The sequence below is a fragment of the Culex pipiens genome, chromosome 1 (genome assembly GCF_016801865.2).
Source record: "Culex pipiens pallens isolate TS chromosome 1, TS_CPP_V2, whole genome shotgun sequence".
Lineage (NCBI taxonomy): Eukaryota > Metazoa > Arthropoda > Insecta > Diptera > Culicidae > Culex > Culex pipiens.
In genome coordinates, this window is record NC_068937.1 from 103,455,335 (window position 1) to 103,471,212 (window position 15,878).

General features: G+C 33.1%; 1 pseudogene across 1 annotated transcript; it reads left to right on the top strand.

The window, feature by feature from the left end:
• Nucleotides 1-1,366: 1,366 nt before the first annotated feature.
• On the top strand, nt 1,367-11,769 carry LOC120428856 (uncharacterized; annotated as a pseudogene). Its single transcript, XR_005607169.2, has 8 exons — nt 1,367-1,716; nt 8,861-8,956; nt 9,085-9,271; nt 9,334-9,769; nt 9,925-10,166; nt 10,250-10,322; nt 10,385-11,144; nt 11,352-11,769. The product of XR_005607169.2 is annotated as an uncharacterized LOC120428856 (transcript).
• Nucleotides 11,770-15,878: the final 4,109 nt, after the last annotated feature.

Sequence of the window (15,878 nt, forward strand, 5' to 3'; positions counted from 1 at the left end):
TGTTTGACAGTTGCGTGGAGAATTTGAACGGTGTGCGTCGCGGTCATCACGCAGGATTTTCGTTGCCGTTTCCGTCTTTGTTGTCCCCCCGATTGTGTGTGTATTTCGATCCGGGCGGTTTCGGGATGTTTGACAGTTGCGTGGAGAATATGAACGGTGTGCGTCGCGGTCATCACGCAGGATTTTCGTTGCCGTTTCCGTCTTTGTTGTCCCCCCGATTGTGCGTGTAATTCGATTCGGGCGGTTTCGCGTTTTCGCATTTTATTTCGTTTTATCTTTCCACAGCCGGCTGTCTAAGATTAAATCATTTATGATAAACTCAACACCAAATAACCGGGAATAGTCTCATCCGCATACTCCGACTGTTTGCCTTGAGAATGCATAATACATCACACCATTAAACAAAATTTATTGATTATTGGGTCGCATCATCATCCTTTATGTTGAATCCTGGCCATTACCCTTACCCACTAACAAAATCCCAAGTAGAAGTAGTTTTCCGGCACACGCGGGGGTGTGGATATCGTATAGAACCCACCCTTGGTAGCAGCCTGTGCTAACTAACATTCCCGTCCCATTCCCTCGAGATCTACAAGCTGACATGGCGGGCGCCGTTGGTGGCCAACGACTGTTTCCTATTTGCACCGGCTCTAGTTTTGATGATCGTGATGTTTTATCTTTTCAGCGCATTCATGCATGCTGTTGATAAGGGAAACATCATTTGATCGTTCCCAGTAAAACAGCCAAAATCCAAGTCGAGCTAAATTAGTTCGCGTTTCCAAAAAAAGGGGTCGCATGGCTCAAAATACGACGCCGCCATGCGTTGAAAGGCGGAAGCTGCTGAGAAAAGCTGAAATATTGCACTGGTGACGTAAAACCGAGCTGCCAAACTCGGACTTAGCCAAATTTTCAATGTTTATGTTTTGTTTACCGCGTGTGCAGGTTCGATCTGCAAATCCGTTTGGTCGGTTTCGTGGAATCTGGACATGGCGTGGACCATGTTCAGGTTTCTAGGTCGTGTTGTGATTGACGTGCTGTGTGTGGGTGTGTTTTTTCGTAAATACCGGAAAATAGTTGCCGGAAAAGTGCCGTGTGCGGTTTGCGGTAGTGTTTTTTTGCCGGACCGGAAAAAATTCTGGGCGCACGAAAGGAATGTTAATGTTGAATCTGCCACCAGCACGGCCTGTCGGGGTTTGCTTCTGGGCAGCAGCAAACCGTGGGACTATTGCGGAACCGGTACCGCTTTCTTCGAGTTCGAACCGGAAAACTTGCCGGTCATGGTGTGATCAATTGTGTGACCGACGGCGGAACCGATCGCCACACCTCCCGCTGTAGCGGCCATTTGGGTCATCAGACCGGGGCCCTGGCCATCGGTCTATGGAACGACGGCGGAAACCGAGCTGAGTTGTGCTGGAACATAGTGAAATTTTTCAATGTTTACGTTTTTTTCCTTCCGTCAGTGCAGGTTCGATTCTTGGTGCTCGTAATGAAAAAGGAAAAAACCGAATCCGGAAGTGATGGAAGTGGAAATATAGACAAACTGAGTGGGGAAATGTGTGATTTGGAAGGAAGAATCCGCGGAAAATTGGGCTTGATTTGAGCAAAACTCTGGTTTGTGCAGCTGCTGCGTCATTTGATCACCAGTACCAGAGTGTTAGTCTTCATGATTTAGCTCAGGATCCGCATTTCAATACAAATTAAGTTAATATTCCAAGGGTAAGCCAAAACTTTGAATTTTACGTGTTAATTCTTTTTTGAGAGGGTTAAAAAAATGAAACTCTGCATTAAATCCCAAATTTACACAGCAGAAATGTATCATCGAATCCTTTGGTCAATTTTACACTAAGTACAGTTTGAATTCGTTCTTAAGTTACATGGTTTAAGTGTGAAGAACAAATTTGTTAAGTAAATTTTGATGTTTTTTTTATTTATTCTTTAAAATTAGGGTATTAAAATAATATTAGAAAAATTATTTTTCGAGAAGTATTTTTTTGCCAGAAACGTACCTCAACTTTAGACAGCTGCCAAAATAACAGGATGTCATCTTAAGATGTCCCCTACACAACCCTTTAAACAGAATCCATTTATCCGTAAAAAATCACTTTGACCCAATCTCACCCCCAGACCCAATGTCACCCCCACTGACGGTAATTTAGAACTTTGTATTATCTTAACCTTAAATTTATGCACATTTTTTTCAAAAGTTAATAAACTTAGTTAAATAAACTTATTGAAACACATAGTCATACCCCCTTAGCCAGTTTTAAAAACAATTTTCAACTTTTTTTTATTCTAACCATTTCAAAACCATCAAAACCAACAGTTTGCAACAGACTTATTAGTTTTTAAAACTAATGATGGCATACCAACTGTGAAATTGTAAATGCTTTTTCAGCCACTTTTTCTTTGAAATTTGAAAAATATTTGCATCAGCAATAACAAAATTAGGTGATGTAAATGTTAGAAAAAAAAACACATTTTAAAAGATTTGAAATTCAGAAATTCAGAAAATCTTAGAGTCTAAATTCTTAAATTCTTAAATTCTTAAATTCTTAAATTCTTAAATTCTTAAATTCTTAAATTCTTAAGTTCTTAAATTCTTAGACGAAAATATTTCAAATATTGGAAATGCAATTTGTTTCGGAATGGAATTTTAGTGAGGAATTTGGAATACAATCTGTATTAAAATTCATAGATTTTGAATTTTTAGAATTTCAAAATTTAAAATTCAATCATGTGAAAATTTTAGATTTTGGTTTTTTTGAGTTTATATTTTTGAAGTTAAATTTCTTTTATTAGTTTTTTAAATTTTGTTTATATTGGTTTATAATTTTCAATTTTGTTTATATTGGTCAAAATTATTGTAGTGTCCCTCTGATTTGCAAAAGAAAATTTTTTTGGTGACACTTTTCTTGACGGGATTTCTTGCTTTCATTCCTTCAAACATAAAACGAGTTTCATTTTTTTATCAACTTTCTGTATTAGTTTTTTTCTTTAAAAATAGCAACTCATTTCAAAATAATAAGTCTTGATAGTATTTTATAGAATTTTATGTGTTCAAGTATTTTAAGTAATTTTTTTATTTCCTGTGTTTTGAAAGTATCACAGGAGTTTACAAAGGAATTCAATTTTTTTTTTGAAGTATTTACATTAATTGCAATGATTCAATTGAATGTTCCGAATAATTAACGATATACTAACTTTTAACATTATAAATCAATTTCAAATTATGAAAATATGTTAAGTAAATAAATTTGTTGAAGAATTCAAATGTATCAATTATTTTAAATATTACAAACATTAGAGTACTAAGAGTGAGATTGGGTCAAACAGAAATTCAAAAATTTGAATGATCAAGTTTTTTGGATATCTGGTCAATTATTACAGTATTTTATTTATTTTAAGGATTCAAGTTTTTCATACATTCAAAGGAAATTTTGAGTTATTCAAATATTTAAATACTTTATAAATTTGAAATATTAGAATACTTTAAATACATGAAATTATTGTACTTCAGATATTTTAAATACATTAAATACTTTAAATACAAGAAAAACTAGAAACTCGTAAAGTACTCTAAATACTTCCAATATTCGAAATGTTTGAATACTTTAAATACATCTAAAATTTATATACAAATTATCACAAATGTATATGGCTGTCGATCTTCTCGATATCAATATAGCTCCAGTTGTCAATAAATTTTTCAGTCCCTTCAAATAGATTGGTTTGATTTTTCGTTCTATAATTTGATAACTCCCGCTCTCGACGGTCCCTTCAATATCGACAACGAGAGAGTCCACTGTACTTAAAATTCTTGACATGCTTAAATTTCTTCAAATACTTGAAAATCTTTTTTAAAAACTTGAAATACTTGATGCACTTCAAGTACTTGATATGCTTACAATACCTAGAATAATTAAAATATAAATTTTAATACTTAAGAGAAGTGAAATACTTGAAATATTTTGAATACTTTGAATACTTTGGACACTTTAACTAAAAATTTAAACTATCAAAAATTTAAATCAATTTTAATTTGTAAAATTTTATCAAAAACGAATCAAATATCAAATATCGAATTTTTAAATACTTTGAATTCTTAAATATTTGATAGCTTGAAAACTTTAAAAACTTTGAATACTTAGAATGCTAAGAATACTTAAAATATTTGATTTTTTGAAATATTTATTCTGATTTTCTTTTCCATGTACATTCATTTAGTTAAAATATTATTGACTGTCCAATCACAATTTTTTAAATGCATCGAATATTTTGAAATACTTAAAGATATGAAATAACTTAAATACTTGAAATATGTTGAGTACTTTCAATTGTCTTAGTCCTTTGAATACTAATACTTTAAATTCTTGGCATAATGCAGTACTTTAAATAATGTTAATAATTAAAATATTTGATTACTTCTAATACATTTAGTACTTTGAATATTTGAAATAAATAAATTACTTGATATACTTAAAATACTTCTAATACTTGAAGTACTTTAAATACTTTATTTTTTTTAAATTCTTTAGATATTTTAGTCTTTTGAATACTATGAATACTTTGATTATTTTAAATATTTTAAGCACTTTAAATACTTTAAACACTTTAAATACTTGAAACATTTTAAATACTTTAAACTGTTTAAATACTTTAATTTAAATACTTGAAATTCTTTATATACTTTAAATCTAGAGTAAATTATCAAAACAACCTTTGAGTCATGGGTTTCCTATGCTGATAGGACCTTTTGAAAATTTAATCTAGAAATACTTTACATACTTTAAACACTTTAAATATTTTAAATACTTTAAATTCTTTTAATACTCTCAATACTGTTAATATTAGTACATTAAATACTCTAAATAATCAAAACATTTGCAATATTTGCATGCTTGAAATACTTTGATTTTTTTAGTATTTGATGTATACTTGATATTCTTCAAATACTAAAACATTAGAAGTTTTTGAAAACATTTAATACTTTGAATTCTTTATATTGAAATTTGAAGTGCTTTATATTCTTTTAAAAAATTCAAAATATTTGAAGCGCTTGAAATACTTGATTATACTTTATATACTTGAAATACTTGATATAGTTCAAATACTTGAAATATTTTAAACAATTGAAATACTTTCAATACATTCAATACTAAAAATAATTGAAATACTAAGAATACTTTAAATACTTGAAATATTTTGAAAAATGAATTCTTTTAGTCCTTTGAATACTTCAATACTTTAAATTCTTGTACTTAAAGTATACTTTAAATAATTTGAATACTTTAATTATTTTATTACTTCAAATACTTTGAGTATTTTGAATATTTGACATTAATTAAATTCTTGATGAATTTGAAATTTGTTAAACACTTGAAATACTTGTAATACTTGAAGTACTTTTAATACTTAAATATCCAATATTCTTGAAATACTTGTTAACTTCAAATACTTAAAACACTTGAAATTAAATCAATGCTTAAAATAATTGATAAACGTTAAAAATTTAAAATATTTTGTATTTTTTGAATTTTGTAGTCCTTTGAATACATTAAATATTTGAAATACTTGAATAACTTGCAATACTTGAAATACTTGATTTACTAGAGGTACTTTATGTACTTCAAATATTTGAAATATTTGAACAATTTTAATACATTAAATAATTGCAATACTTCAAATACTTCATATACTTGAAAAACTAGTTTTAAATAATTGAAATGCTTGATACATAAAAAAATACGTTCAAAACATAAATTCATTGAAAAACTTGAAGTATTTTAAATACTTGAATTATTTTAGTCCTTTGAAAACGATAAATACTATTAAATACTTTAAATACTATGAATATTTGAAATTAATAAAATACTTAAACTTGAAATCCTTGTAAACTTTCGGATGTTTAAAATACTTGATATGCCTCAAATACTCGAAATACTTTAAATACTAAACATATTTAAAAAAAATATAGTATAACGGTGCACATCAACCAGAGCTTTTGAACCCAGATTTTTGTTACAGACATTTTAGTATCTTCAAAACTACGGGTACTATCAAAATATTTTTTTATTCATATCTAATGTACTGTCCACAAAGTAATATACAAACATTTTGACTAATTTTACAATCCCGTCGTTGCAGGATTGGGTCCGTAAGTTTGACAATTTTGGAATAAGAAGACAACAACTTCCTTCGTTGCTGTGTACCCTTAAATACTTTAAAACCTTCAAATACTTGAATACTTGGTACTTGGTGATACACTTATTGAATTACTTGAAGTACTTTAAAAACTTCAAATATTTGAAATATTTGAAAACTTCAAATGTTTGAAATTGCTGAAATACTTGAAATACCTGGAAATTTTAAAATAAATTAAATATTCTGAATACATGGAACACATTGAGTTCTTTGAATACTTTGAATACTTCAATACTTCGATTGCTTTGATTAATTCAAACAAAATTTAAATACTTTATATATAGACAACAGTACTTCTAATTTTTAATATTTTCCCTCAATAGAATTAAAACCTTCTCACCTAAACTACTAAATTTCATGAGTTCTTAAAAAAATCTGAAATAGCAAAAATAAATTTAAGAATTTAAGAATTTTAAGAATTTTAAGAATTTAAGAATTTAAGAATTTAAGAATTTAAGAATTTAAGAATTTAAGAATTTAAGAATTTAAGAATTTAAGAATTTAAGAATTTAAGAATTTAAGAATTTAAGAATTTAAGAATTTAAGAATTTAAGAATTTAAGAATTTAAGAATTTAAGAATTTAAGAATTTAAGAATTTAAGAATTTAAGAATTTAAGAATTTAAGAATTTAAGAATTTAAGAATTTAAGAATTTAAGAATTTAAGAATTTAAGAATTTAAGAATTTAAGAATTTAAGAATTTAAGAATTTAAGAATTTAAGAATTTAAGAATTTAAGAATTTAAGAATTTAAGAATTTAAGAATTTAAGAATTTAAGAATTTAAGAATTTAAGAATTTAAGAATTTAAGAATTTAAGAATTTAAGAATTTAAGAATTTAAGAATTTAAGAATTTAAGAATTTAAGAATTTAAGAATTTAAGAATTTAAGAATTTAAGAATTTAAGAATTTAAGAATTTAAGAATTTAAGAATTTAAGAATTTAAGAATTTAAGAATTTAAGAATTTAAGAATTTAAGAATTTAAGAATTTAAGAATTTAAGAATTTAAGAATTTAAGAATTTAAGAATTTAAGAATTTAAGAATTTAAGAATTTAAGAATTTAAGAATTTAAGAATTTAAGAATTTAAGAATTTAAGAATTTAAGAATTTAAGAATTTAAGAATTTAAGAATTTAAGAATTTAAGAATTTAAAATTTAAGAATTTAAGAATTTAAGAATTTAAGAATTTAAGAATTTAAGAATTTAAGAATTTAAGAATTTAAGAATTTAAGAATTTAAGAATTTAAGAATTTAAGAATTTAAGAATTTAAGAATTTAAGAATTTAAGAATTTAAGAATTTAAGAATTTAAGAATTTAAGAATTTAAGAATTTAAGAATTTAAGAATTTAAGAATTTAAGAATTTAAGAATTTAAGAATTTAAGAATTTAAGAATTTAAGAATTTAAGAATTTAAGAATTTAAGAATTTAAGAATTTAAGAATTTAAGAATTTAAGAATTTAAGAATTTAAGAATTTTAGAATTTTAGAATTTTAGAATTTTAGAATTTTAGAATTTTAGAATTTTAGAATTTTAGAATTTTAGAATTTTAGAATTTTAGAATTTTAGAATTTTAGAATTTTAGAATTTTAGAATTTTAGAATTTTAGAATTTTAGAATTTTAGAATTTTAGAATTTTTGAGTTTTTGAGTTTTTGTGTTTTTAAGTTTTTGAGTTTTTGAGTTATAGAGCTTTAGAGTTTTAGAGTTTTATAGTTTTAGAGTTTTAGAGTTTTAGAGTTTTAGAGTTTTAGCATTTTAGAGTTTTAGCATTTTAGAGTTTTAGAGTTTTAGAGTTTTAGCATTTTAGAGTTTTAGCATTTTAGAGTTTTAGAATTTTAGAGTTTTAGAGTTTTAGAGTTTTAGAGTTTTAGAGTTTTAGAGTTTTAGAGTTTTAGAGTTTTAGAGTTTTAGAGTTTTAGAGTTTTAGAGTTTTAGAGTTTTAGAGTTTTAGAGTTTTAGAGTTTTAGAGTTTTAGAGTTTTAGAGTTTTAGAGTTTTAGAGTTTTAGAATTTTAGAATTTTAGAATTTTAGAATTTTAGAATTTTAGAATTTTAGAATTTTAGAATTTTAGAATTTTAGAATTTTAGAATTTTAGAATTTTAGAATTTTAGAATTTTAGAATTTTAGAATTTTAGAATTTTAGAATTTTAGAATTTTAGAATTTTAGAATTTTAGAGTTTTTGATTTTTTGAGTTTTAGAGTTTTTGAGTTTTTGAGTTTTTGAGTTTTTGAGTTTTTGAGTTTTTGAGTTTTTGAGTTTTTATGTTTTTGAGTTTTAGAGTTTTTGAGTTTTAGAGTTTTAGAGTTTTTGAGTTTTTGAGTTTTAGAATTTTAGAATTTTAGAATTTTAGGGTTTTAGAATTTTAGAGTTTTAGAATTTTAGAATTTTAGAATTTTAGAATTTTAGAATTCTAGAATTCTAGAAGACACACCGATCGAAGACACAGTTCGATGAGAACAGAAATCCCAATTAACAATTGTTTGTAAGCAAACGTCAAAAAACCAAAACAAACCGAAATGATCGAGGGGTTAATGGATGCCAAAAACCTGTTCAATAAATAGAAAAAAAAACAGTTTTAAATTTTTTATTTAATTAAAACATGAAAAGTAAGCATTGTTAATACATTTTAGTAACTTTTATGTTTATATTTCATCAGGAAAATATTATGCATCGGTGGTCCCCTCGTTATTTTTCGTTCAGCCCAGTTAGCAAGCAGCCCTCGATGACTGGGCTACGTTTTCGAACAACTACTGTACGTATATACTTTAAAAATACAAATAGAAAATAAAAAAAAGACTGATTCTTTTCAAGCATGGTCATTTTTTGTGTAAACATTTAAATTTGGTAATAATTTATTTTCCCATCCCAATTCCCATCCAGCCCACAAGTTCCTGAGTCCAGCCGAGTCCGGTTCCAGATTGCAGAGACGAACGTTTTGAAGAAGTACTATGTAGTACGATTGACCACGCTGAGAATGCGTCATACTATGCCACAGAAACGCCATCAAGTCACCATCGGGATCGCATCTTGGCAATTTCTTTATCCTTCAATGAAATGTTGTACAGAAGTGAGTTGATTTTTAGAATTAAAAAAAAAACAAAACAAACTAATCCCTTGCTTTTCTTCCAGCCGGAGGATTATTCCGGTTCCTCCTCCGGTACAAGCCGATGCATCGTGCTCGGAATTTCGCAGAAGGACTCCCCATGACGGAGCGAAGTCCGTGCAGGATGGTTTGGCTTAGTCGGAAGGAATCGCCGCCCGGGAAACTCTCCGCGACCATCCCGAACTCGCGCAAGTCCCTGTTCGAGTCGCGGATTTCCACACCAAAGCGCAAGAGCTCGAACGAGATTGCGGCGTCGTCGAGCAAGCCGAAGATCCCAAAGGAACCAGCTGGACTCGCAAGCCTTCGACGCCTGGGAGAGCGAGCAGATGGAACTGGTTGTTGCCGGAGGCGGTCGTTCAGCAGATCGATGACGACGATGATTACTTCCCGAGCTACCAGGAGGCCGTCGATCCCAACTGCAGCCAGTTGTTCCTGGAGGAAGTCGATCGCAATGAGAAGAAGAGGTGCACTCGATCGTGAAGAACAGCGCAACCTGCTCGCAGTACATCCGGCTAAAGCGATCCATGATGGAGGAGAACAACGCGAACCTGCTGGACGACTTTGTGGACAGTCAGTTGCCGCGGGAGTTCGATTCGTCCCAGCAGCGCCAGCAGATCATGGGCGTGTTCAACGGGTTTGAACGCACCCTGCTGGACACGAGCAACGTCGAGTTCAACGCCCCGCCGCTGGAGGTTGATGCGGACCTGGCCGAAATCAACTGGGAGGAGGATGTGACGATCGCGGCCGAGAAACCGTCGAACCGGTCCCGGTTCAACATTTTCGGCAAGCAGGCGAGCGCGGAGTTCAAGACGATCGGCTACGACTTGGGCATTCCGCTGTTAAATCGCTTCCTGCGGCGGTAAGCCCGCGTCAGCCGCATCGACTTGCCCGTCGTTACGCTGGTTACATTTCGCTGATGGATTACGACATCGTGCAGCTAAGCCACTCGAAGTTCGCGTGTGCGGCGCTGTTTGCCCGGCTGGAACAAGACCAACTTCAGATCAACTTCAAATTGGTGAGGAAGGACGGCGCGGTAGGGACTTCGAATCTATTGTTTAACCATTGAATTCTTTACAGAAAAACTACTCGGTAATCATGACCCGGTACAAGCAATTCTGGACTACATCTCGACCTCGAAGAACATGAAGCAGTTGCAAAACTTTTACGAGACCACGCTGGAAGCGCTCAAAGACGCCAAGAACAATCGGCTCTGGTTCAAAACCAAAACGAAGCTCGGGAAGCTGTACTTCGATCGGAACGACTTTGGCAAGCTCCAGAAAATCCTCAAACAGCTGCACCAATCCTGCCAGACGGACGACGGCGAGGACGACCTTAAAAAGGGAAAGCTGCTAGAAGTCTACGCGCTTGAGATCCAAATGTACACCGTAAAAACAACAAAAAGCTAAAGGCCCTCCACGAACAGTCCCTGCACATTAAATCAGCCATCCCGCACCCCTTAATCATGGGCGTCACCTGGGAGTTCGGCGGCAGGTGCGCGCGAAGGCGAGTTCGAAAAGGTGCTCACGGACTTTTTCGAAGCGTTTAAAAACTACGACGAGTACGGCTCGTACCTCGTCCTCGCGAACGTGCTCAAGAAGTCCGGCATCAACCCGTTCGACTCGCAGGAAGCGAAACCGCACAAAAACAGCCCGGAAATCCTGTCCATGACGAACCTGATCGTGAGCTACAAGAACAACGACAAAATGGAGTTCGAGTCGATCCTGCGGAACAACCGGAACAACACCATGGCCGATCCGTTCATCCGGGAGCACATCGAGAACCTGCTGCGGAACCGTGATCGACCGATGACGACCGTGCGCAGCAGCAGCAGCGCCAGGTCGGTCGCCATGACCGGAACCACGACGGTCGTTTGAGGAAAGTAGCAAGGGATGGGGATTATGGCTGTTTTGTGCCACCCCACGTAGTTAGTCGGAATATTAATTTCTGTTCACGGAACCGAATTGTATTGACGTATTTATTTAAAGTAAGTCATGAACATTTTAAAACTTAACCGAAATCTAAAGTATAATTTATCTTGTTCCAGGAAACTCACTGGAACCGTTTTTGCCGGAACCGATGCCTTTCACAAGGGCATTTTCTACAAGGCCGGGCGCGTGTTCAACGTTGTAAATTACGCCCTCGATGTGATCGTGAACAGGCGCGTCAACGGGACCATCCTGGTCAAGCGCATCGAGCACGTGAAGTCGTCCCGATGCCGTAAGGACATTCTGCGTCGCGTCAAGGAAAACTGCTCCTGGCCTTGATCTACCTGAAGCGCAACGTGGCAAACTACGTGACGAGCAGGTCATCGTGAACTCTTCCATGTCCGTCTTCCGGATGGCCCCGATTCCCGGCGCGATTTCGTCGTGGTGCCGCGAATTCGTCAAGAGTTTAAAAAACATAACCAAAGAAACATAAAATTTGTAAATCTACCTGAGAATAAATCTTTACGTGTTCTGGTATTTTTTGTCCAGTTTTTGTATATTGCTTAATTTATTAAAAGGGCGAATTGGCTTTTATTAGTCAATTCGCCCTTTTGATAAATATGGCAATGTTTACCAAATCAAACCAAAACAATCCCTTAATTTTCCTACTCACCGCTAGAGGTCGCATCGGTCGGTTAATTGAACAGCGACATCTATGTTTCAAGTCTGAACTACTTGAAATAATTCCTGAGATGCGAGTGAAATATTTCTTAGCTCGAGTAGCGCGAATTTTTTGTGTCAAAATAGCTCGAATTCGAGGCGAATACACGCCAAATTCGAGGCGAATTTGCCTCGATTCGAGCGAGATTCGGCTCGAGTTTAGCGAGCGGTTCGAGCCATTTCGGCTCGAGTCTTTCTTACTGGGTTGAAGCGTGTGACCGGTTGTGCTGATGGGATATTATGGTCCTGTTCAGCAACGGAGAAGGACAACCATGGGTGGTCTCTCATGCTCATGCTCATGCTCATGCTCATGCTCATGTACGCATCACAAAGATAACTTAAACAAAGATGTAGGTTAGGGTCAATACTTTTCAGAAAAATTGTTTTACGGAAAAAACACGTTTTTTTTTAATTGCTAAAACTAAAACTTGAATTCCTAAAATACGTATTTTTTAAATTTTCCAAATTTTTCTCTATGTGTCTATGGACCTAAAAAGGCATTGCGCTTGCGTTTCGAATTGTTCCAAAATACAGTATGGCCCATAAAAAATGCGACATTGTTATAAGTTGGAAATCGGGCCAGTTTTAACTATTTACAATGTATATAGCATGTGTACATGTTAAATAGGTTCCAAACAAACAAATAATGCATTGAAAACCTTTCGTTAGCTTTAAAAAATGTCACTGTTCATTTAAACTAAATATTCTCCAATTTGCTCCCAGCTCAGGCCATATAAAGGAAAAATGACTTTTCTATGTTGGTCGATCTGAAGAGCCACTTATGAATTTTTGTATGGATTAAAAAGTAAACAGCCTTCAAGGTTACTGTTTTTGAGACGTGTAACAATGGAATACCCGATTCGAGTGGTAGTTTGACAGTTCGCTCCATAAGAAATACATTGCTCACTACCAATCGCGTCGGGTACTCCATTAATTGCATCGAATTTTACGCATTCTATTAACCAGTTATATTAAAACAGTTAACTTTTTAAAAATATCCCGATTCTGAAAATGCTTCATTTTTTAGGAGTTTTTCGAGCCTGCAATGATTCATGGGAAAAAATAATGCAACAAATGATGGTTATTGACTCAAACAGATGCCCTGATATGACTTTTAACAGTATGGAGCCGTTGGGCACCCTTTAGAGCCATCACTATAGGTTTTAAGTTATTAATTTATTTAGACCGAATTACTCAAGATGATAACTCAAATGGCATTTTTCTCCAAAATGACTAATTCTATCAAAATACATGAACTTTTTCGATTGGGCGTATTTACGAGGGACTTCTAACGATGCTTTTGGCACAGGGTTGGATATTTTGAACTGTTCCGTTTTAAGATATAAAGTATGAAATTAAGGTAAATTTTGTACCAAAAATACATCCATTATTGTAGCCCACCAATACCCAATTTTGGCGAACTGCAAAAAAACTGTCATGAAAATATCTTCAAAACATACTTAACTAACACTATGATACATTAAAAAATCAGTTTGTTGAATACATTTTAGAATAGAACCACTTTTCTGTGAAAAAATGTACCTGTCGCATTTTTTTATGGGCCATACTGTAAGTCAAAATGGTAATCTTGGTTCAAAAATTTCAAAATTATTTTCAAGATCGTAGCAATGACTGTCAATGATGGTTCTGAATTCAGGGTTCAGAAATAGTAAATGGAAATGAAAAAATAATAAGGATAAGTAAAATGCTTCAACTAACAACACACAGAAACAATGTTTTGATTGATACATTCTGAATCAAGATTTGAATGTTTTTCTAAAACAAACATGGCCGCCAAATGGCCGATCTGGAATGATGCCTTCCAGAGTCTTTATGATAAGAGCAGAAAATTTCACATTAACATTGGAAACGAATCAATAGCTTCAGAGATACCGCGCGTCGAAAAATAAGGGGTAATTAGATGACACTGAGAAAAACTCATTTTTCACAAAATTTAACCTTTTACAGACTGTATCTCAGCAACCAGTAAATAGTCTGATCAACAAAGTCAAAAAAAGACAATTGTTTGAAGTATTCCAACATTTTCGAGAATACTTTTTGGCAGGGGTGTTTTTCCTCTTTGCTGTATTTTTAAATTGCATAACATTGAACATTTTTCGAAAACGTTCACCTTAACATGCCTAAAAATTGAAAACGTTGTTACTGTAACTTCAAAAAAAGTGTTGTGTCGTTTCAAAATGGATTTGGAAATTTTGTTTGACAAAGCAAGCTTGACATTGCATGTTATAAGTTTAGGAAAAGCTTGACAAAGAGGAGGAGGGGGGAGGGTAAATTTTGGATGAAGTCTTTAAATTTACTATTTCTGGAACCTGAATTCAGACCCATCATTGACAGTCATTACCGAAAGCGAATGACGCCATCTACGACCTTAAACTCTATCGCAAATAAGACTTTTTAGTCCCCTAAAACATATAAAAAACTTACTTTAAAAAAACATGTATTTTGGGAATCAATGTCATATGAAAAAATGTTTTATTCCGCGAACCTGTTTTTTTTTTTTCTTAAAAGTCTTAAATACACATTCTGCCGTGACGTTAAAACGGTTTGACGATTCTTTTTTCAGTTTTCAGAAATTTTAAAGCAGACATCTCAATATTCTGAAAGTACGTTAAATTTGTCAAATTTGTTTTTTCAATATTTTATTTAAAAGGCTGTGATTCTGCTCTTGTTTTTAAACGTAAAATTGACAGCTGAATAGCCAGGCCAACTGGGGTGAAAGGGAACCACGCTTACCACTACACCACCAACCCCGATAAGGCTTGAATTCTCGATTAAATTTTCAAAAGGCCCTATCTGCATAGGAAACCCATGAGGGATAGGTTGTTTTGAAAATTTAATCTAGAATTATGAAGAACCCAATCTCAACATCCATTTTGCCTTTTAATTCAATTTTAAAAAGCCTCCAAATTTCTATGGTGACTTGTAGGGAGAAATTACGCAAAATGACTTTTTGGACACATTCAAATCGAAAAATTAAAAATAATCAGACTTACCTTTTGACGGGTGCGACAACGGTTTGCTATGATACCGGTTTTTCTATTCGCACCATTTCTCGTCACAACCCAAACCCGACACATCTCGGTAGCTTGATCGGTGCACCGAAACCGAAGTTTGGTGTGACGGCGGTGTGGATCGGGTACACAAAACTGACATGGTTTCTGCGCCTACCACACGGGAGAAGTTTGGAACTATTGATGCCTAGCAAGCCAACCAAACCCTACAGTTCTTAATGGTGTGGTTGTCAAAGGCAGTGCAATATTAAGTTAAAGGTTCGTGGTTCGAATCGCGACATTTATTATTTTATTTTTAAAATGATTTTTATTTGTTTAGAATATTTTTTTTAGAATAGAATTTCGAAGTGTCATGAAATATAAACTTTAACTTCTCGTGCATTTTATCCTGAAATAGGCATTTTCACTTAAACCTGCCTGCATAATATGGAACGTTTTCTCTATTCCACTACAAAAATCCATTCAATTTTCTAACTCTTTGACTAAAGCGTTGCAGGTTCGAAGAAGTTATTTAAAAAATGTATATCATCAGTAATTTTGACAGCAAATATCGAAAAAAAAAAACCTGAAAAATATTTATACTCAGGATTGAACTAGGAACGTCGTGGTTAAAAGACGGAGACAACAACCGCCAGGCCATCCCGAAGTTGTGAAAGATGGCTGACAAACCTCAATCAAAACAATGTCGCCTCCGGTTTACTTGGATCAACCATATGTTGAGTTGCATCCTTGGTATACAGTTTGGGTGCACCGGTGGTGTACCAAGGTGCTTTCGGTACAGTTGCTATGGTGTGACAATAAACAGCTCGGTTTGGTTTCTAGAGTGACACGAAAACCGCACCACGGCGCACCAGATCTTGGTGTTCAGTGAAGCCTGAAAAATAAAAATGCGAA